At 37.0% G+C, this 24,405-nt stretch overlaps 1 long non-coding RNA gene across 1 annotated transcript in view; it reads right to left on the bottom strand.

Moving 5' to 3' along the window:
- LOC310895318 overlaps window positions 1-20,744 on the bottom strand; it is a 66,274-nt gene extending 45,530 nt beyond the window's left edge. Inside the window, exons 1-2 of the long non-coding RNA XR_014580611.1 lie at window positions 20,234-20,744; window positions 10,899-11,000 (exon numbers count right to left, since the gene is read on the bottom strand). This is a non-coding gene — a long non-coding RNA (uncharacterized lncRNA). The remainder of the gene's footprint in view (window positions 1-10,898; window positions 11,001-20,233) is intronic.
- Between the last annotated feature and the right edge of the window lie 3,661 nt (window positions 20,745-24,405).

The following is a 24,405-nucleotide window of genomic DNA, read 5'->3' as shown; positions in this document are numbered from 1 at the left end:
AATACACAAAAATAAAATCTTCCCTAACTTCAGAAAGAGAGTTTGGTAAGAGTCTGCTCTGCTAACCCAAGTTTATCCGGGTGTGACTGTGCTGTAATTCTAATTTACTATATTTTCATATTGACTGTTTTGTAAGCATACCCTTTCTCAGTTGCATGGAAATGTCATCTTTATTTCTGCTTAGTTGTTGCAGAAATCGTGTGAGTATTTACAATCAGTTTTTGTTTCTCCATTTGGCAATGGAAAATACATTTGCACTGTAACTTCAAGTCCACATTTATTCTGAAATCACTAGTTCTAGCATTTGTATTAGCACCCAGCTGCCACATTCTTGTTTTCTTTCTGAGCACATGTATGCTCAGATAGCTTCATGGGATGCTTTCAGCCATCTAGTGACAAGCTGTACTGACAAAATGCATGCTGCAATGTGGATTAGGAAAACTAGTGCCCTTTGCATCACCATCTGGTGGAAAGCCTGTGGGGCAGATGAACAGTGCATTGTGGGTTGCCAGCACTTTCACAGAAAATTGAGACAGCTTGAGGTCAGGTTCACACAGTTCCCTCTGTTATACGAAACTATTCTGAAAAAAATCTTCTCAGATAATTCATCGCATCCTATAATCTATTCTTTCATTCACTGATTTTAAACTTTCATGTCTATTGTTGGCCAGAAACTTGAATTTTGAGTTGGACTACTTAGAGTTAAAACACCAGACTTTTTGCTTCCACAGATACTTAATTTATCATATTAGCAGGACACATATTAAACCCAGAATAATAGAGGTGTTCAGCTCAAAATTCTGTGACATATTCTGATCAAAAATATAATTAAAAATTTTAGAGTATGCCAGACCTAGATTTATTAACACATCAGCATAACAAGTGTGTAGCCCTTATCAGAAGAAAAACATTTCCCTTGAGAATTCTGTTTCTAGCAGAACTGAAGTATTTAAATAAGCTTTTTCAGTCCAAGTGGCATGTCTTAATATATGACTGTGACTCACCTGAAGAAAAAGTAATATATTTCTTTATTGCTAAATCATTCTTCTCTAGTGTACAAAAAACACTGTTTAAAATGTAAAGCTGCTTATACTCTTTCTTTGCTAACATTTATTGGAAAAATATAAATTATGGAGTTTGTAATAATGGGAAGGTCTATACATACACCCCATAAATAGGAAATTCATCTGCTCAGTGATCAGTTACAGGTATCTCTTGCTTGGAATCTTAGCATATCTTCATGTCAAATTTATTTATTTACTTATTTATAATGTATTTTTCAATTAAGCTTATCTGTTGCAATGATAATACCTTACTGCCTTTGAGATCTCAATTCTTAGGGAAAATTCAAATTTCTTCTAGACAAAAGATATTCTCTCCTACCTCAATAGTCATTTTTTCTGACCCTAAACATGCATGAAAACACTTAAAAATCATCTGTGAAATAGCTTGAAGAGTTAAGGAATGGGGATCTTTAGTCATTTTTACGTCTGTGTTAGAGACAAAAAAATTTCAGGCGATCTGGAATGGTGCGGGCATGCAGCTGGTCTCCAGAAGGATTTGCTGCTAATATCTCAGTCTGCTGTAGCTGAGGATTTGGTCTGCCTACCAAAAGAGCAGAGCTCCTCCAACAGATCTGTGGTACAGTATTGACATCACAACTGAACTGCTTGTCGCTGATTACCCGCAAGCTTACTGCACTGACCTTTTTAAACAGATGCAGAAAGTTCAATTGAGAAACTTTGCATTTCTCATTGACTGTCCTCTTCTCTCTGCATTGATGTCAATATTTGACCAGAGTATTCAGATCAATGAAGGAAATTCATATTAGGTCAGAAATTTGTTCCTGGATTTAAATATCCTTTTTGTAAAGCAGAATACTAATTCCATAATAACAATGGCTTGAGACTTAACTGTGTCTATTAGCCCCCACTCAGAAATGTTGCTGGTCAATGTTTGAAGGCTGGAGATGATGTGATGTTTTGGACAGGCCAGGAAAATACCTCAAAACTTTACAAGATATACTGTTTAAATGTCTTTAAATATTCTGTATAGTTAAAAACATTCAGCAAAACACCTTAATAAAATACTATACTGAAAGTATTTAGCTGCCTGTCAACAAACAACTGTTATTTAGAAATATGTCTTCATTATATACTTACCACTGAAGACAAGATGCAGCAGAATTTTGTGAAGTATATAGGCTTTGCAAAATCATAGTATTATGGTTCACTTAGTTTAAAAGAAACTAAGAATATCCTTGGAAAGGTCAGTGTTAAAAAAAAATAAAAAATAATAAAAAAACCTGCTAATGTCAAGTCTTCATCATGTGAATTAAAAAAAAAATAGTGTTTTTTATTAGTACAGTATATACTGTACAATGATTTTGTCAGGCCTTTTTCTGTAGAAACCAAAGTATTGAAAGAAATAGAAATAGAGACTGCATTTGTGCATGGTAGAATAATTTCACTGCAACAGTAGTAATATTTTGTTTATAATAATAATATTGATTTTATTTATTCAGAAGAGAAAGCAAAGAGATTATGTGGGTCAAGATTTGATTTAAATACTGTATATAACTTTAAAACTTTGATCTAATCTACTGAAGAGGTAGGCAATGGTCATATGCATGCTGTCTTCAAGAAACCAAGAGATGTTAAGAAACAGTGTACCAATCCAAATGGAAAAAAAAAAGGAAAGAAACAAATGAACAGATGAACTGCTGTGTCATATGAATTATACTCAACTCTAAATAAACATTCCTTTGATTTCTTCCTAGAAGCAAGCACAAGAACCAAAGACCTACAATCATCAACATTTTCTACAGTTATAGTTTATTTCAGTGAAAGTCAGAACCTTGAGGTGAATCTGTCCATAGCTTTTTCCTTAATATGAGAAGATTAAAAGGTTTTGCAGTCAGCATTTCTGGGCTTCACTAGCAAAAAATCCCTTCTGAATAAGAGAAAGTTGAGGTCTTCAGACCATGAAACTTAAATCTCCTTTGAACATTTGGATTGCCAACTTCCTTCAGGCTAGCAGTCCAGTCCAGCACCCTTCTGCAAACCAAGTAATCTCTTCTAACTCTGTAGGTTTGTCTGCCTTTCCATCATCGCAGAGGCCAGGCTGCTGGTCCCTGCAGACTTTTTTCTTTGTCTCCCAAACTGTATTTCAGAACTATCTCCTGGATGCACGTGTGCTCTGTTGCTGTCAGGGAGTTCCCCTGATGTACAGAGAGCAGCAAACAGAATAGTCAGGCTTACAAAGACAACATAAAATATGTATATAACAAACTGCAAGCAGACGTATGAAGCAAAGGTAGGCTGTCTTCAATCCAAACCATTTTTAATATGAGGACTTTCAGAAGCCTCTCACCTGTCAGTGTCAAGGCATTTTTTTTATTATTATTTTTTTTCCACAAAATAAATCCAGGAAACTGCCCTGCTCCAATCATGTTGCAATGGAACATCTGTACATGGTGCAGCCAGAGAAGGTAGCTCTGCTATCCACTTGCCTGACCAAAAGCAATTCTTCACGTACTATCTTTCACCTACAATTAAGAAAGCTTATTAGCTGCAGGACTATGTTTCTCTGTTTTAGGGTCCTGGTTCATACTTCCAGCCCTGAAAGTCACAAGAAATGAAGCTGTATTCACTGTTAAAGTCTGATACTGAAAAAAAGGTACTGGTGGCCTGTCCCTCTGGCTTACTAGGGCTCAGTCATGTTTATATTTAACTAATAAGTGACTAAACTTCAAATGTTGAGCTTTTATGTTACTATTGTTGTAGAAAATACATGAAACAATGCAATAAGCACTTAAACCACCCTAATGAATAGCATTACAGAATTATTTAAAGGATTATTTTTCTGATTGTGGAGACAGCAACACCAAGATGTTTCTACTGTCATGAGAAAGCCTGAACCCGTAATGAGTAACAGCTCCTGTTTAGATTTAGGTTTAGATTCTTAATAAAGACCAAAATCAAAACAGGCTTAACATAGAAATGGGAACAGAAGAAAATCAGCCAGAAGTCACACCACAAGTTAAAAGCAAAGCCATGAACAGACATTTTCTAGGCCCTTCCATAGGTCAAATTATAGCACATAAAGAGTGTGTAATGGGGAAGAAAAAATGTGTAACAGTTGTATCATATGTATGTATCCAATATCACTGAGAATGACCCACTGTTTCTCTGCTATGTTTCCTCCATTGTATCCTTGTTCTTTGCTACTCCAAAAATACAGAGAGTTCAATTAATGCTACCTTACCAGCTGAAGAGACAGGCTTTGCATAACACGGCTATTTTGGTTCCTTTTAGTGAAGCTAAAAATGCCAGTCAAAGACACACTGTGGAAGTATGATGTAGGTTTCAAATCATTACCTGGTATTTCAGCTGCCTTGTTTTGAAAAAGCTATGCTAAATCACTTGAAACACTTTTGTAACAGACTGCTAATCATTTGTTTTGAATGGAGAAAATTTTGTAATGAGATAGCAATCATCAGCCTCAAAAGAACTGTCGCATGTATGAGACTGTGACACCAACACAAGACTTTATAAAGAGAGAGAGGATGAGTTCATGGATGAAAATTCAAATAATGTACAAATATCTGTTAAACTGCAAGAGGCAAAAATAAACAAAATAATTGTTTTTCTGTACTATAAGCTGCTTTTCACAGTGCTCCTTTTTCAAAATGTTCTTGGTTACCTTTGCAGCTTTAAATGTGTTTTGCACAGAGATCTTCTAAGCAGGGTTAGTGAAACTGAGCAAATGGATTCCCAAGTAAATATCTTTAGACTTTAGTGACAGAATAACTTGCATAAACTGAACAGGTAACCATTTGCCATAGTGCTGGTATTTTAGAAAACACGTTTAGTAAGGACTTTCCCAGGGTGTTTTGGTTACTTAGTAGAGGCATTCTGGTGTCTGCTTTGAGGAACGTTCTTTCTTTCATTCAATAAATGGGTGGGAATGAAGGCACGCAGTGCAGGCATCTGTTCAGTGCCTGATTTCATGCTGGGCTCAAGCATGAGAAGCACCAAACACTCTGGTCCGCTCTGTGAAGGCAGATGAACATATGCTTAACTTTCAGTTCATAAATGATTCCTTGAACTCTGTTGGAGCACTCTGTGCATGACGACAACTAGAGATTGAACCAAAATACTTGTGGTCTGTAGGCAGCAATCCCATCACATGAGTTCCAGGACTATTGTGTTCTTTGGCTGAGCTTTTGGTAACTGTGCTGAACTGCTTTGGGCTGAAATCCACTCTGTGTTACTACACTATTGTTTCTATTGTATCTATGCCTACTGCTTATACTTTTCCAGCACTGTTGTTTTCCATGTAAGTAGTGGAAATGACTTCCTTTCATTAGATGGGTGTGCTTGTGTAGAGCATGTAACTACATGGAGATGTTTGGTGCCTGTCTGCTTTGCTTGTCTTTGAAAATAAACCACCACCCTTCTAAGTGCAAGGAATCTTTCTGCCAATCAGTGAGAAGTGGTCTTGCCGTGAGGTAATGGGAGGTGGAGGTATTTACAGAGAGAGGAAGTTCAACTAATTACAGGTTGAATGAATTACAGCTATATTTTTATTTGTTTTCTCCCCTTTTACTTTAAACGAAGTCACCTACAAAACACGTAGTGTCTTTCCATGTATGAACAAATGCAACCATTCATAATTTCCTGGAACTCTTTGTGTCACCTACTTAGATAAAAGGAACCCCTCTGTCTTTGCAATATTTCTGCTTTGTTAAAAAAAAAAAAAAAAAGCACACCTCATTTCTGTGGTGAGATGGATGTATAAGACTATTAGTAGAGAAGGAAAGGCTATTTTGCCTTGACACAGTACCTAGTTTCTTAGATGAACGATCAAAGAGAATTGAAATACCTCTATTTTATAACTGATTGTGTGGAATTATGTATAAATCTGTTGGAGGTCTTTTAGGGGATCGTGTTATTCTTTTATTATTATTATTATTTAAATATGCCCACATCAATCTTTCAGGGTCTTTTGTCTCTTCGCCTCTTTATCCTATTGCCTGCCCTTTGATTCTGTGCAATTTCCTAACTAAACCAATATTTAAATGAACTGATCATGACATCTTTTTTGACATTTCTTTTGTAACATTTAATAAAGGTTAGAGTAATTGTAATGCCAAAATTACTCTGTAAAAATTCATTGCAATGTTTTGCAAAGTGCTGCAATACAAAACAATGGGAAAAAGGAGGAAAATAATTCCATTTATGTAAAACTGTAATTCTGACTTAACTCACACACAGCTATTACATGTGGTTTTATTTTGGGAAATGTTCTACACCATTGTTTTCTATAATGTCTGCCACATGCTGCCTGTTGCTTTTGCATTTAAAAATAGTATTTTGTACTCCAGACAAAATAAAACTATTTTCACATATCTAGACAAAGTAGTGTTGTGATGGGTAAAACACTGGCATTATTCATATCATTTCTGATTGAAGGGGTCAGCAAAGAGCCAGAAAAGCCTTCTCTGAGGGATTCTGTGCTAACTCATATGTTAGGTACCTTGGATTTTCCATTTATTTCTAGTCATGTGCCAGTATGTAACTTGCTAAAGTTATGGAAGGAATATTTTCAATTTGGTTTAGGATCAACAGGGCTAAACCTAAATTTCTGATCTCTCTTTCTCCTTGTCTCTGTCACCTTGGATTATATCACCAAAGGCATGCAGTCTGGAGATATTTGACTTAATCCTCATTTTCCTTATTGACCTGTACATGCAGATTTTTTCTACATTTACCATTTCCAGCTACATAAACTTTCAGAGTCTTCCAGAATCCAAGGACCTTCAGGTCCTCTGTCATTTCACACCTCATCCATTGTAGCTTACTTTTTCTGCTCTTAACATCACACAAATGATTCCCCTTCAAAATGTTTCTGTTACAATCATCTTGATTCTTTCTTCACCTCCTTCTCTCATCTGCTAGCTTCCTTTCTTCTGCTGCTTCAAGTTACTTCCTTTACCAGTATTTTACCAAAAACTAAATCCTATTTTAATGAATTCTGCTTTTTTATTTTTTTTCATCCTTACCCTTTTATCCCATGACTTTCTGTGTTCCTTTCCTTCATTTTCAACATATGAATTGGAGACTGAAGTAAAAAATTAAAATAAGAGGTTTTCTTTGCCTGTATAGCAGGACCATAGCAGGACCTGGGAACTTTGCCCCTTGGATGTCCAGTAAAACAGTAAAAGAAGGTCAGTCAATGCAAATTGATACACAGAACAGAGAGGAGGGAGGAGAGCCTAACTCATATAGCAGTGGTCTGAAATGTTATTTTCCAGTGATCTGCTACTAGATAAATGGCATTATCTATTCATGTGTTCAATATCTGTGTTTCCTAAGGCTTTGCCCTGCAAGAGTTGATAACACTTGGCCTATCACCTTAGCAGGGTCTTGACAGTAAACGCTATTTGTACAGAGGGTCAAAGTACAACTTCTTTCACAACATCTTTGTAATGAAAAAAATACTTGGTAAATATCAACAAACTGTTTGTATAACAAAAAAGTAGTTTATCTTCCCCAAATTTAAGTACTCATAAGCTGCAAAAGGCATTTTGCATTTTGCATGTAGTTTGGCGTAGCTAACTTGTAGTATTACAAAAATTACAAAAAGTAATAAACAGATGCCACTTTAGAAAAAAATAAAATTGTATCCACATTGTATTTTTCATGGCCTGACACAGTAAAATAGAAAATAGTCCTGAATTAAAATTTGAAAATTAATTGAAATTAAAAATTGATCTTTCTTTTGTCTCTCCCTAATCATACTGTCGAAACATGTGGCACAGATGCTGCTACCATCATAGTACTCTTCACATGACTGTGTTCTTTTTGAGATTAAATTGACAGAGAAAGATAATTCCGTAGAACTATCCCAGTTCTGCACTGCTCATCAAATGGTGTATGTTCAGTTGCTTCCCATTTCCTTTGAATAAGTACTTTAGCAGGCTCACTGAAGATGAATAACTTCTATGACTATTTATCTCCCAGTTTGGAAATGGGTATTTATTTCCCTGGGTCTTTGTGGAAAAGACCTTTAGGATTTGATTAAGAGGAATTAAATAAGGAATACGCTAAAAAGTTGTAAAATATAGTGCAGCATTTAATATTGTTTTGGACTATGCTCCAGGAGAGTAATTTTCTCATGTTTTCCCAGCTGTTCAAAAATTATTTGGTAACATCTTTTTTAAATACACAAACTCAAATAGACGTATGAGACCAGAAATCAGCTGACTTATGGAATTAAAACTTCTTGGGGACAGAATAGCCTGTGATTTTGCATCTGGTGCAGGGAAGAATATGAAAATGATATAAAACTTAGTCACTCCTTTCATTCTTGGACTTAATCACAAAATACTGGTTCTCTAGACAACAGTACTGAGGTAAGGGTACCATAATTGCAGGAAAGTCTGATATAATGAGGATGCTCTGGTCATGCCATCTGTATAAAAATAGGAATGTCTTAATGTCCCCAAACTGCTTTATATTTTCTTCAAAATGCAGGCTGATTGGCCACCATTATTTCATGATATAGAAGTAAGCATGATGCACCATGTTGGCTAGAAATCTTTACCTGTCCAAAATCTTGAATAGTCTTTCTATAAGGACTAATGCCTAGGACTATAAGGAACAATGCCTTACTACAGCTGAATACAAAAAATGAACTAAACAGGACATCATAGGAGGCAGGAGGAGCTTAACATTTTGGAGTTAGATTTTCTCCTCTTAGCTCTTGGCTTTGCATAAAACAGTTGTGCAAAAATGTCTTGAACTGCCTGATTTCTTAAAAATATATATTTGAGTGTTTTTTTTTTTCCTCCCTCATTGGCTATATCTGGAATCTTCTTTCCAGAAAAACCTGTGAAATGTTTTATTCAAGGAAGAGGAAAATATATATATATATTTTTAATAATGATAGAAGTACAGGTTTATTATCAGCACTAGAAAATTCAAAGATTTTTTTTTTTAATGACAGCAGAGAACCTTTATTATTATCTAGCTTTTCTTCATAACACAAGATATGGTATTTTATTTGGAAATTTGTGCATCAAATTTGGAACTTTGTGGTTGGGTGACAACATATCTCTTAAAAAAAAAATCTAATCTCAAAGATTTAAGGTTATAGAGTATCAACTCCCCATCCCTCCTCCCCAGAGATATATTTCAGTGGTTAGTTATCCTAGCCATGTTTCCTTCTATAGTTATCATTTGCTGACTGGTTTTAATTTGTGTAGTTTTTCCTTCACTTGCTGTTGGAGTTCATTATCCTTTTGTCTTTCAGATTAAAAAACCTACCATCAAAAATCTTCTTCCCTTGTGAATACTTACAAAATGTGATCAAGTATACCTTGTAATTTCTCTTTGATAAGATAAGTAAATTATGCTTATTTAATCAATGTAAGGCTGACTTTCAAGACAGTGAAGCACTCTGTATCTGGGTTTTAAACCATTAACACTATGCTTATAACATAATCTCTATTAGACAGTATTTTTCAGAAGTGGATTCAGTGCAGTATCCTGTAGAAAATACAACACCTCATTCATTACTTTGCAGTAGTCTTCAAAGGGTCTAAAATACTGCCTCTCTGTTTTGTCTATTCCATTATAAAATGGATATATTAGTATGTCATCTCAGGCCCGAGACTCGTGCTTCCTCTGTCTATGTTGTTAGCACTTGAAGCTTGTTGGGAGAAAGGCAAATGAGTTCAGGAAAGGAGCCTGTGTCTACGCAATTATTTCACAGCTGTGATTGGTAAGATGCCCAGCAATACAGAGATTTTTAAGGGACAAGTTGCTGCCTTGTCTACAAGGAGTATATATATGTGGTCCTTGGCCACTTCAGTGTAAAGTAAAAGTAGATTAGTTTAAACCACCACTGATGAAATCCTGTTCCTGGCCCTGGGTTTGTTGACTTGATGTGTCTCTCCTTGGACATCCACTGAGCTTTTCAGGTAAACCTGGTACACTATGCACATCTAACACTTGAAAGAATTAAAAACATTCATAGCTAGTCCTGGGTTGCAGTTTTCTGTGTATTGTACATTCAGAACCCAGTATGTTTAGAAAGTATCCAGCTCACAGTGTAATTGCTTGGGATGTTATTGAGAGATGACTGTGTAAACTGAGTCTTTTACCCTTTAATCTGGACATAGACAGGCTCATAGCAATCCCTTTTGTTCTGAAGTCCAAAAGCTGGCATAATTCTGTAAAAAATATCTTTGTTATAACAAGCATTAATGCTAATTAATAATAAGAAGTATGCAAAGGATGACTAGGTATGGTTGTACAGCTGTGAGAGGCACGGCGATCCACAGTTGAGATAAAAGAGATTTTTGACTATATGAACCTTTTAATCAGTTGTGCTTTGTACTACATGTCACATGATTTGAACTAAATAGCTACATTCTGAAATGATCCTTGAAAAGATCCTGAAATTGCAGGAAGCATTTTCTATTTATGCCTATACCTACTGGGCAGTAATAAGAACAATAAAGGAACAATAAAGGAATGACTTAAATTAGGAAAAAAAAAATCATATGCTCTGCAGTGCCATCTACAGTATTTTGGCCAAGACTGAACCACTTAACTGGAAATAGTGCATGTTCTATAAAGTAAGAGTAAAGTGGAAAGTAAGAATATATTAAATATATTACATTATTACATTAGTAAGAGACTTACTTGATTATTATTATATTTCCAAATGCTCTTCTCCTATTATTTAAATATATTTTCTCAGAAAGGTTTTGAATTTTTTAACAACATTTGAACATAATCAGCAAAGTTAAACTCCCATGTTACTGAAAAAAATGAAATTATATCATTTGTAGACATATAGCATCATTGTGGAAATTACAAACTAACCTGTAACAGCTTTTAAGGTAGATCTACTCAGGTTTTCTTCCTTTGCCTCCTGACTTCAGTCCTTGCCATGCTTGTATTACTCTTTCACAGTTTTCTCCAGGTCTGTGTGAACCAGAAATGCAAGAAGTAATACACAGAAGTAAGTTTCATCAAATGATTACAGTAGTCATGACCTTAAAAATATAATGGTTCTTAAAAGATTGGAGTTAAAATTATGAGAATTGGCAGCACTAGCCTGAATGCTGAAAAAAGACAACTGTTTTGGTTATAAACTAACATTTAATTCTGTTTTGATTGAAACAGCATAGTACTTGACCTCATACGAACTCATTTTTTTCATATACTCTGGGAGTAATTTTTCATTTAAAAGTAATACTTTTTACGATTTGGCTACTGTAAATGTTGTAGTCAGAGCACTAATTCTTTTTTTTTTTTAATGTATATATAAGTCTTGCTCTTTAAATACAATACAAGCAGTTATCCATACAGTGTATATTACGATGCAAAAGTTTTCTTAATTAAAGTAGGTTTAATTACGTCTCTAAAAATCTGTTACTGAACAAAGTAAACAGTGGAGAACATTAATTAAAAGCTGTTTTTTATCATTTCAACTAATGTAGTATTTTCTTGACAACTGAGTTTAGAAGTCACTTTCAAAAAACATACTTTTTAATTCTTTAATCAGTAATAATTAGAACACAGCCATTATATATTCACTTACCTGCTTACTATTGTGGAAAATTTTCACAGGAACATGTATGCAAGAACTTGTTTTCCAAGTAATTACTCAAAATCGAAAATAGTTTCCTGTGGAAGATAAGGCCGTGTTTTCTGTGGGTTTTATTGTTTAGTGCTCTCTAAATACTGTAAAACACCAAATTATTTGTAAGGTTTGAGTGGGAAGAATTTTTCCTGTCTCTTACTTACATACTACCAAAAATACTGAGAACACTGGGTCCCAGTGCAAAGTCATAGCAATTATAATGTTCTTGAATGATGGTAAATTAGAACCTGATGTTGGTCCTCATCACTGTCATGCCACTTCAGTATAACAGGTAAAGTAAGTTTCCTATGTCACATACCTCAGCAGCCAACTCTAACATTGTACCTTAATCAGAAAAGTCCTGGAGATCTAAAGGTCTTGTTATCTTGGCAAATTACCTGGATACCAAAGTCAGCATCAGAATTAATTCACTTCATAAAGGGTATGATCTGCCTGTAAGTCATTAAAAGGCACCTTTCAGCTTCTGGTATTTGCCATGAGCAGACAGCATATACTGGTAGGTATATGTCCACTTTCAGGATGTGCAAAGGCAACACTAAGTACTGTGTACACTACTTAGTACACTTAGTAAGTACTTAGTACGCTACCAAAAAAAAAAAAAAAAAACAAAAGATGTTCAGGTCTGTCTCTGTGCTGGGGGGAGTGTGGGGGGGGGGGGAAACGGGACGGGATGGGGATGGGACGACTTCAAATAGAGGTCCTTGATCAGGGTTACCAGATATCAACATGAGTTGGCAGTGTGCACTTAAAAGACAAGAGACCAGCAGGTTGAGGGAGGTGGTTGTCCCCCTTGACTCAGCCCTGGTGAGGTCCCACCAGGAGTGCTGCGTGCAGGTCTGGGGCCCCCAGCACAAGAATCATAGAATCAGAGAATATCCCGAGTTGGAAGGGACCCATAAGGATCATCAAGTCCAACTCCTGGCACCGCACCACACAGGTCTACCCCAAATTTAAGACCATGTGAGTAAGTGCACAGTCCAATCTCTTCTTAATTCAGACAGGCTTGGTGCAGTGACTACTTCACTGGGGAGCCTGTTCCAGTGTGCAGCCACCCTTTCGGCAAAGAACCTCTTCCCAGTGTCTAGCCTAAACTTCCCCTGCCTCAGCTTAACACCGTTCCCATGGGTCCCGTCACTGGTGATAACGGAGAATAGGTCACCTGCCTCTCCACTCCCCCTCGCGAGGAAGTTGTAGACTGCGATGAGGTTCCCCCCTCAGCCTCCTCTTCTCCAGGCTGAACAGGCCCAGTGCCCTCAGCCGCTCCTCATATGTCTTACCCTCTAGGCCCTTCACCATCTTCGTCGCCCTCCTCTGGACACTCTCCAACAGTTTAATGTCCTTTTTGTACTGTGGTGCCCAGAACTGCACACAGTGAAGAATGAGCATAGCCTCTAGCTACATGGGGATAAGGAGCAGTCAGCACAGCTATGACTCTGCCATGTAGCACAACAATATTCAGGAGACCTGAACCATTCTGTTCTCAATCTGAGCACATTTAAGAGCAGAGCGACCTCTGTTCAGAGCTCTTAGAGTGGGTCAGTGGAGGGCCACAAAAATGATCAAGGGGCTGTAGCACCTCTCATACGAAGACAGGCTGAGAGAGCTGGGGCTGTTCAGCCTACAGAAGAGAAGGCTCCAGGGTGACCTTATCGCAGCCTTTCAATAATAAAAAGGATGAAGAAGGACTCTTTACTCGGGTAGATGATGATAGGACAAAGGGGAATGGATTTAAAGTAAAAGAGGGGAGATTTAGATTAGAGGTTAGAAGGAAATTCTTCACTCAGAGAGTGGTGAGGCACTGGCACAGGTTACCCAGAGAGGTTGTGGATGCCCTGTCCCTGGAGGTGTTCAGGTTAGAAGAGGCCCTGAGCAACCTGGTCTAGTGGGTGGCATCCTTGCCTATGGCAGTGGGGTTGGAATTAGGTGATCCTTGAGGTCCCTTCCAACCCAGGTCATTCTATGATTCTATGATATCGCCCATTAGGAGAGAGGCTGGGGCACAGATCTGCAAGAGACTAAGATGAAGGGTTAACTCTGGATTGATTAGGCAAGTCTTGCTGTTTTTTTAAAGGTAAACCACAAATGATAATAATAATAATAAATGATAATAATATATGTACAATATGTGAGTATGTAACACAATAAATATCCTCAACTGGAATAAAGTATTTGACACAAATAATTATAAATATTTTGAACTATGTATTAGCAATCCCCTATCACCTTCTTTTAATTGTCCTGTCTATAGTTTATGATTCAATGAATTCAAAGTGATTCTAATAAAGCTGAGACATAGTTTAACCTTTTAAACATGTATTTAAGTCTTGGGAAAAAAAAAAGTTACACTTTTTTGTTTTCTTCTTTTATTCTAGCTGTCTCTTGCATTGGCCTTAAAATCGCAAGAGAGGCATTTCTGTTTGCATGGTCTCACTGAGCCAGCCAAAACCACATAATGATGGAAACCTCACAAGAAAGCCTGTTCTCGAAAAAATAAAATAAAAAAAATGCCTGGTTGTCTGCAATGTTTTTCCTTAGCCTGTTATTTCAGGGAAGGGGTGGGAACAGGGATGTTGTTCTTTGGGTAATGTGTGGGTAGTGATTACTATTGCAAAAGCTTACAGCTGGACTGCTTAGCTGACAGAAACAGGGAACAGACATTTGCAAGAGGACAAAAAGGCAGGGGAGCAACCCAAAACCTCTTTTATTTTTTATTTTTTAAAGAGTCAGGAACAATAGCCAGTTAGGCTGTCAGCAAGTATAAAGCCTGGGAAAAATGCCACCCCATCTTAAATGCAGGGATAGGCACAGCCTCTAGCTACATGGGGATAAGGAGCAGTCAACACAGCTATGACTCTGCCACATGACACAACAATATTCGGGAGTCCTGAACCATTCTGTTCTCAATCTGAGTACATTTAAGAGCAGAGCAACCTCTGTTCAGAAATCAAAAAAAAAAAAAAAAAAAAAAAAGTCCCTAAAAAGCGGACACACTCTTTGTTGGAATTTCTTTTTCATGTTTGCATGTGTGTGAATGTTGCTGTTTTTATTTATTTATTTATTTTTTTCATAAGTCACTGCTCATCAACCTCTTAGCTCCTTAACATGTCTAGCCATCCAGCTGCATCTGGCTCAGTAAATACTGGTTTTGAGAAAAATGATCTGCCATGACTATTTTGTTCAAGTGAATAAACCTGTAAAATAAACTTAGGCCTTTATTCATGAACACACTTTTAACCAGATGAAAGTTCTAAGTAATGATGGATTTATTTGCAGCTCCACTTTACCTCTAAAAATGGAGACTGGAAGTGCTGTTTGGACAGCCTTTCAACACTAGATCATGAGCACAAATATCAGGAAAAAAAAAAAAAAGGTAAAAGACAACAGCAAATGCAATTCAGTCAAAACACCTCTATAAAGACTAGCCAGACCCTCTATAATTAGAGAATATTAAGGGAATTATGGGGAACAAAGCAGGACAATGTACGTGGAAAGATTTTGCTGCTTTAGTTAGTGCTGTCTATTTTATCTCCTAACTAGAGGGACTGAATGCTGGCTCCAAGTGCTGTGACAACTAGGAAAAAAAAACAAAACAGGTAGGCCTTGAATGTTTCATAGGCTTGATCTTGCCAAGTGAGAAACGTGTTAGGTTCCCATCAAGGATGTTATATTCCAGCTTTGCCTAGCTCAGTTTGTGGTCTTTTTGTGTCTGGTGACGGTTAATTTGTTCCATGTTTGAAATGCATTATTCCCCTTCTTTTTGTATTCCTCTACTTTAAATTTACCCGTTAACTCTTCATAAAAAAGTAATCCTTAGATTGTGTTTCCTCACTGTCCAAGTCATGCTATCACTAAGGGATTCAGTAAGGATCTAGAGCTGTCAGCAATAAGCACAGAGGAACCAAGACCACATGCTAGTCTCAGAAGCAGTGAAATAAGTTTTACCTATATAAAAAGGTAAATGTATATAGAAGACTAATGTTATCCCTGGAGGTGACTAGTTATGTGTTTGCTAGAACTCAGAAGAGGGGATGGGCAAAATAAGATACAGGTGAAAGGACCAGGAAGGGCTGATTAAATAGGCATCTAGAAATTACTTAATAAACGTAATTCCCTCAGATTTGTGTGTCCCCTGCAAGAAATCTGTTTCTGCTAAGACTGTTGGCAGGGAAATATTATATATATATATATATATATATATATATATAAATCAAATTATTGAACCAGCCTTGAGCAAGTTGGACTGGGTTGGAGGGGAAAATTGCATCCCCTGGTCTCAAATCTGAATAAGCTGGCAAAACTGGAACGAAGAAATTTCAAACAATAAATTATCAGTCACAAGCACAATAACATAGAATCACAGAAGAAAATATGGCTGGAAGGGACATCAGGATATTTTCTGGTCCAATCTCCTGTCTTGAGGCAGGAGCAAGAATACATATGCCTTTCTTGACATAACTTTGAATAACATCTTAGAAAAGGACTCCAGTGAAGCTCAGCAGCTCCCCAGGAAATCTGTCCCAAAGCCTCACAATCCTTACTGTTACAAGGTCTTAGTCCTACCTATAACATGTTGCTTTCTTTAGCATCTTAGTTTAAGACTTTGAGTTATATAAATAATATGATCATATCAATACACTTAAGGCAATCTTAATAGAGGTGATTTGGAATAAAATGTGATGTTGGACCACTGAACAGTGGGGCAAATTTTTACGTAAATGCAATTCTTCATTAAAAAGTGTTATAATAATTCATAATTAATTTTCATAAGTTGTATATGATTAGAATGGTTTGTATTGTTTGGAAAATGTAAATACAGGGTGTGAGACAGATTCAGCATATCGTCTGTGAGGTGAGCAGTCTGGGTTGATGTTACAAGTCACTGCAGGAGTTGAATACTGACTGTAAAATCCAGCATTTATTAATAGTACTGATGTATAAGAACCTTGCCTCAAAATAGATAGAAATGTTTAATTTCACAGAGAACACTAGTATGGAACTAATGATTGAAGAATTTATACAAAACTTATTAATCTGTTTAGAAGAATAACTTTTAGTACTTTGTTCCTTTCTCCATTATATTTACAACTTTAGATAAAAAAAAAAAAAAAAAGTAATCTTTACTTCGATAACAAGATATATGCTTTCTAAATCTCAGAAATCTGTGTTTTAACTGTTTGAGTAAACATACACCTGTATTTGTGAAGTATTAATCAGGAACTCAAAGTCATTTTGACAATCAATGCAGAAATTATGTGTTCCCAGATTTTGCCCACCGTGCACCACAGTAGGAAATGTTAGCTTACTTTCCTGCTCTCCTCCCTACATGGGAAGTTTAAATAAAGAACTGATAAAGATATAATTAAAATCTTGCAATTTAAGTATATCTCATGAATTATTAAAATCTTGCTCCTTCATATCTTGCTGTAATTATTCTGCTATATTCCTCCAGCTCTTCCAATTACTCTTCACAGGGCCAGACTGACACCTAAAGGGGCCATCTGGAAACCTCAGATAAGGGCCATGGCTCAACCTACAGCAGCTGTAGGGTGGGTGTGAGGGGGGAAGACTGGAGCTTTGGGGCTCTGGGAATGTCTTGGCACTCCAGGGTGCTGCCTGGTAATATGCAGGAGAGCAGATGGATTTCCTTATTTGGGTTTAATATATGGACCTATATCTTGATCAAATTTAGCAGAATGAAACCTTCCTGAGATAGATGATGCCACTGTTGAAATGTGATCCTCTGCAATAAATTCCTCAGTCCTGGACTGTGTTAGAGTCCTGGACTTCTACCCTTTTGTAAAAGTGCTTGCTTGTAGGGATGAGTTAAAGGCTGTCATCTGCGGAAATTTCTTGATTCTCACAGAGACCTATGGGAACTGAAAATAGCTCCTCAACCTAGTGGTGGTGTCTGGACAACATGTGGGCCCATTGCTCCCTGGGGACCAAGAGCACCGGGGGCTCCCCATGGGGGCATCAGGTCAGGGTCTGGCATCCCATCCTGTCCCACCACCCCAGCCAGGAGCTGGGCAGCTTGGGGCACAGGCACAGCCCCATCTCTTGGCGTCAGGCACCTCCCTGGGGTCAGGGACAGGCTGAAGCCAGGCTAGGCCCCTCAGGTGGGCAGAGCTGTGGGGAGCTGGAGACCGGCACATCTGTAGCCTCACTGGTTAGGGTCTGATCACCCTGAGGCTGGCATGGGGTCCTGGGCCCGGGCAGGATGGGGGAGTGGGGGAGTCCCAGGGTTTGGCAGAGACAGGCCGGGTTAGCAGGGCCTTCCAGGCCTTGACAGTAAGTTTTAGTTTTGTTCTTTCATCTCTCAAGCTGGAAAAAAAAAAATAAATCTTGCCCCATTGTCAGTTCTGTAAACACTCCATGGTTTGGTCTTACTTAATGTCAACAAGAAAATGTTCAAACTGCACTGCAACACAAAAACAGTGCTCTGCCTCAAGTGCTTTTCAGCTTCACATGACACTTGTATTTCCTCAGAACACAAGTCTCTCTCTAGGGCAGCTCTGCCTTAAATATGTTATTAGTCAGTAATCCTAGCAGCACACATGCTGAATTTTAAGTGTGTTAAGTAGCCTCAATGAGTTCAATAAGGCTAGTGGCTTAATAAATGTGCACTAAACATCATAGTGCTCATGGGGTTAAGGTCTTCAAGTAAGTATGCACTCCATGAAGGGAGAATGGTCCCTTAACACTAAGACCCTGCCTTGTTTTACTCATCTGCTGGAGAACTTGGTGGGATTATGACTCCTTTCTTTCATGGGGTTAGGCTTCTCTTTAATAAAACAAAGCAGTCACACCTACTGGCTTTGAGCACATACTTGCCTTCACCTTCCTATGTCACGAACACAAAGAGGTTTTGGGTTAGAAGAGTAGTAACTCAGAGTTTTCATTTAAGTTTTGAATTGTTCTCTGGAAGAGCTTTTATCCCCTCACTACTTCTTAAATTGGATGGCAAAGTTTAGGAGCCTAACTCATGAGGAGGAATAACTATCCCCCTACCAACTCACTGAGATCTGATCTGAGACTTTTACCAGCAGGATCCTCAGAGAAAGGAGCAGAGCTGTTAGGTTTTATCCGCAGCAAATTGCTTTCCTGTCTGGGGAGCAAAGGAGAGCTGGGGGCAGAATTGTGCTTTGAGTGTCTCCAGGCTAAAATTCGATAGCAATATCTTATGTTTCCTTTGAGAAGAAGTGTGCTGATGAGAGTCGGTTAGTGTTTGCTTCGTGCACAGAGAATAATGGTGATCTTTGTGCTATATTATAGATATAAAAAAAAATAAAAATGAAAATAAAAAAAGCTTATTTGTGTTATTGGACTAACTTTGCCTGTGTAAACGCTATCATTCCTAGGTTGTTATTACTGGTTTACTTGCATAGCTAAAACTTTTAAACATTACCTAATCTAAGACATTAATCTTTTGCTGTCGTATATTTTACTGGTTACTTATAATTCTTGCTTGTAGCTCTTTCTGAAAGTTTCAAGACAGCCCTCTAAGTTGAATATTTTCTGTGACAAAATTAGTAACGGGAGACATACATGGAATATACTTAAGTCCACATGGATGTTTCTACATGCAAACAGCTGATGAAGCAAAAATATTTAGGGGTGTGAATTATTGTGGAGAATAGATGCCAGACAAAAAGTTTAAGCCTTAGATAATCCACTCTATTGAGTCAGCGCTGATAGGTAGAGCTCTCCCATGGTTATATAAGAAAAACAATAATGCTTTTACACTACGCAATATTAATAAGCAAGTATAGCAAACAGAAGCACAAGACAGAGTCTAGGATATTTTTAACCATGTGGAAATGACCTTTTAGTTACATAAGGCATTCCAGTAGATACAAGCATTCATTCCCTTAATGTGTTCTGACATTATACATACAAAGTATTTGTTCAGTGTCTTATTTTACAATTTCCTGCAACTGGAAATGCTACTAACCTAGGTTGCCTTTGTTGTCTTTAGAACAACCTCTCAATTATTTAAAATACCAAACATCTGGGCTTTATAAACAAAAAACATCCAGCTAACCTTTGTGTGTACAAAGTTTTGTGTGTGATAATCTTTGACCATAATCTTGTCTTCTTGTCTTTTTTCTCTCTCTCTCTCTCTCTCTTTTTTTTTTTTTCCAAGTTATAATTCTAGGGAAAAAAAAAAAAAAAAAGAAGAAAGCCCCTTTTTGGTTTATACTTGGTACTCAGAGTTAAAACAGAAGTACTTTTCATACTAATTGTTTCTGAAACAATGCGCTAGTTATGCTGAAACGTTCCACATCATCATGAGAATAGTACCACTGCAGATTAAATTTAACTGGCTTTCTTGTTCAAACTTTCACTGGTTCTGGTTTCCAATTTTCTGTTCCCCCTTAAGGTACTTTTAAAATTCCATATAGATTCCAAGGTCTGACACAAAATGCTGGAAGGATAAGTAAAACAAATCACCACATCTAAGCAAACACTTCTTGGTTAAAGCAGTCAGCTTGTGCACATGAAGTCCAGTTTTAGTTTTTAACAGCCTGAAAGAGCTTAAATTTTCACTTACCTTCTGGAGGAGTACAGGGCATTTATAGGGTTTCTTCTTCCATTTCTAGTAGATTCTATTTCACTTGGCATGAAATGTTGAAATACTTCAGTGAGTACGCTGAATTGAGGACTGGAGCATAGGCTTCACCCTTCTAGATACATGTCTCTTCTTACAATTCTTCATTCTGGCTTAATGAATATTTACTGTTTTCTGTGAAGGGAAATAGTTTAATGATGGTAAGTAGGAGAACACTGTGTGAAACTATCCTAATATCAGATATCAGAGTACTCACTGTGAAGTAAGAGCTGAGTGTTTAAATCCTCAGCATCTTCCTAAGACCTAGCAGGCCAGTAGAAATTCCCAGAGAAGCAGGTCTTAGCTGTCATAATACCTTCTCTGAAATCCAGGAGGTTTTTCACAGACAACCATAAGCAGAAGCAAGCATCCCCTTCCAGCTCACGGTAAGCTGTTTCTCTTTTAGTGAGGAGAATTAAGCATCATGTTTTTCTCTGGTATTTTGTACTAACTGGTTTAAGCATCTCATCCATTAACAAGCTGGCTTTTATGGATCCCTGTCTTAAAATTTAGCTTTGTGCATACACGGAGAGCTGTTTAGCTTGACTTATTGGGATTCCTCCCTTGAAACAGCAGGGCACAAGAAACTGCAATACTGTATCACATTATTTTAAAATCTTTTGTGGCTTCACTGCTCATACCTTTCATTCATATTTACACAGCCTGGGATGGACTCCAGCAGCTCAAAACTCTAGCGTAATTTGGCTGACAAAAATAAATTGCAGGAGCTGTGTTCCAAAGGATGCCTCCTGCCCAGAAAGCCATTGCTTCAGCTCCAGCTCTGTGACAGCTGCACCACTGTATCCTTAACAGTCTCTGAGACAGCAGTCTCAAGGAGAGCCATCTCACCACTACACACCTCAGGGGAAAATCCTGTCATTCCTCAGTTCCCAGAGCAGACCCAAGCATGCTTCTCTATGTATACGAACCATGTACAGGTCCATGGCTTTCTGTGCACCTGTGCTTTGCTTCAGGGACCCAAGAGATTGGCCATCAGTACTTTCATTTAGCAGTTTGAATGAGGCATTCCAATTTGTGGTGGGGGATGTGGGAAGGATTTTTAAAACTTACCATATGTGCATATTTAACTGCATATAAACTGTATTTCACTACAAGCAAATGTGGGACATTTCTTAGTTGTGTATAGATGGCAAATGTGAGCTTGTTCTGCCCCTGATGATTTTCCTGAGACATATCCATGGGGCCGTATCAGTGTGATACCAACCCTGAGATAACATATCTTGTCTCTGAAAAAGTTTTTGCCTTTAACCCAGCAGTATCTTGACTGTGACTATATGTCTTTCACATGACATAGGAAATGGTTGGTATAGGCCCCATAGGCCCACCAGGTGTACACACAGTTTTAGCTAGGTTTCCTTCTTACCTGAAATAAAACTAGTTGTATTCTGCTAGCCAGCCATGAGCCACCCCCTCCTCCCCCCCACCTCCCCGCCAGACTCTTTGTCTGTCAATCTCTCTCTTTTGTGTGTGTGTGTGTGTTTGTGTGTGTGATCTGCCTTGTTTAAACTGGCTTTGATGCTCCTCCCCATGAGAGCTTGTTAGAACCATTAGGGTTCCTTGCTGTAGCAAGTGTTTCTTAATGATGATAAAATATGTAAACTCTTAGTCAATTATTAAGGCTGCATCTTCATTTCTCTCACTGAATGAGAGCACTGAAACTGTCTGATCCCAGAAATAAATGGCATTTTGGGATAAAGATTAAATACACAATTAATGCAGAAATTTATGGTTATAGTTAGACACAAAAAAGCAGTGATTGTGTTATATAGTGTTCCATTTATATATATTGCCAATAAGTTTCAGGTACATCACATTGCTCATCAGATGAAATGAGTGACAGTTTTATACTAGTGCATCTAAACTCAGTTGTCTTGGACTGTCTCTGCAGGCACAGTCAATAAGTGCTTTTTGACCAAACAATTGATCCAGTGAACCTCAAATCTGCTTTGAAACACTTTCTGCTACTTCATTTCTGGCTAAGTTTTTTGAACAGCAACTGTCAAATGAGCTGAAATATGCTGAAAGATACAAAAGCTTTCAAAGAATGCAAATCCTAAATGCTATGTAGTTTTAATATTTAAGATTCTTCTTTAAGTTAAACTACTTTCTAATACTTTTTTGTTATCTTTTGTCTGTAGTTAATTGACCATTCAATTCCTTCTGCATATTTTCAGGTTATTTTTCTCTTGCTTTCATAAATGCTCCATGCACTGTCTATTGGTGATGTGATCAGCACTAACAAAGAATTTTTTCTTTGCACCAATTTGTCCTTATTCAAAAATGTGCTGAACTCTTAATGGGCGATTACAGTTCAATCTCAACACGTTGCTCAGCTTTTCTCCCCTCTCTGCCTATATAATTGCATGAGAGGGTAGGTATGCCTACAACTCCATGTTCCAAACTACTTCTACTTTGAACTGTCTGGAAGAACCATTTATCTTTTTCCTCCCAATAAACTCTATAACTTATCTGAAATGTTACTACATTGTCAGAAAGAGAGGCAGAAATCAGAGACTTTTAAAACATTTCCTGTTTTCATGTCATTTCAATAATGCCTTTTGAAATATACATAGCAAACTACATTTTAATATCATATATGTGCATTTATTTATTCTAGGTACCCAGAACTTAAACTGAGGGCATGTCAGGACAGAATATTGCATTGTTTAACTGATGGGCCAATATGGTTTCCTTGAGGAATTCTGTGCTTAGAAGACAGGAAAAAATGTATTCTATAGTATAGTTATTATTATATTCTAATGTCTAGCACTGGTATGTAACTGAAAAGCATATGAAAGATTTTAAATAGCCAGAATGAATGTAAAACTGAAAACAACATGAGTAAGCCAAGAGCATCCTATTTTGTACAATTGTATGTTTATCAATTCTACCAGATACTCTGAACCTGACCAGATCTGCTGCTGCCTAACATGTGAAATGACATTGAAAGTATACAAGCATTCAGTAATACATAAATAAGTGATTATGCATCTATCTTGCTATTTGAATTAGATAAAAGCAATTGAAATGAAATACTGTGCTCATGATTTCAAGTACTTCAGAAAGAAAAGATACATGATGCAATGGATGGAATTTCTTCACTAAAAATAACCGTCCCTTCACAAAATTATGCTGTTAGACTGTTCTCTAAAAATATATATACATTCAAAATTTAGAGTTTGGATGTATAATGCTATACCTGCATTTTGATGGCACTCATCATTGGAGCAAGTGATAATAAAGATACTATATAGAGCATGAATGTTTTCCTTTGATGATTTCCTGTAGTTTTGTGCTTCCAAAATGAATGGGTCTACTGTTCTGTGTTTTGATAGTCAGACACTAAAACTGATCTTAATCAAGAAAAATCCATGGCCAGTTGACTATCAGCATTTTTTAAAATCCAAGTATATTGTGTTAACCAGAACATACTTAGTCACATGCTCATTAATTCCTCTAAATAACATTGATAGCTTTGTGGGGACTATTTTTTTCTTCTGAAGTATGTACAGTAATGATTCTTCTTTATCATATTTGTCCACGTTTTTACTAATATTATTACTTTTTATTACAGTTTGAATCAATTTGCCCAGTATGGATATACAGGGTTATTGATCATAGTATGAGAGACTTGATGAATATATGACAAAGTAATACTTTGACAATTTTAGGTAGTGACCATATATTATTACCTAATTTATTTTTTATTAATATTACTATTAATTTTATTGGATTGCTTTAAAGCCACTCTTCTCTATAATCCAGATTGAGACAAAGCTTCATATTTGTCCCCTGAACAAAAACAAAACAAAACAAATGAACAAACAAACAAACAAAAAGACTCTGCTATGGCAATGACAAATCTTTTATTTTTCCCGTACTACTCACCTGTTTTTGAGTTCTCTAATCACACTTCAATGATATATTAGCCCTTAAATTTAAGGGTGGTGAGTTTTGTTGTTGTTGTTGTTTGGTGTATTTTTATTTTTAGACATTTCTGGGTCTGATGTCATTCAGTCACTTAATAAATAATTTTCTTGTATTAGCATAAGAACCTGAGTACACCAAAGCGGTGAGGAAAAACTGCAAAACTA

Source organism: Anser anser (genome assembly GCF_964211835.1).
Source record: "Anser anser genome assembly, chromosome: 2".
In the NCBI taxonomy this organism is placed as follows: Eukaryota; Metazoa; Chordata; class Aves; order Anseriformes; family Anatidae; genus Anser; species Anser anser.
Note: the sequence above shows the minus strand (reverse complement) of the source record. Positions and strands in the feature narration are given on the sequence as shown.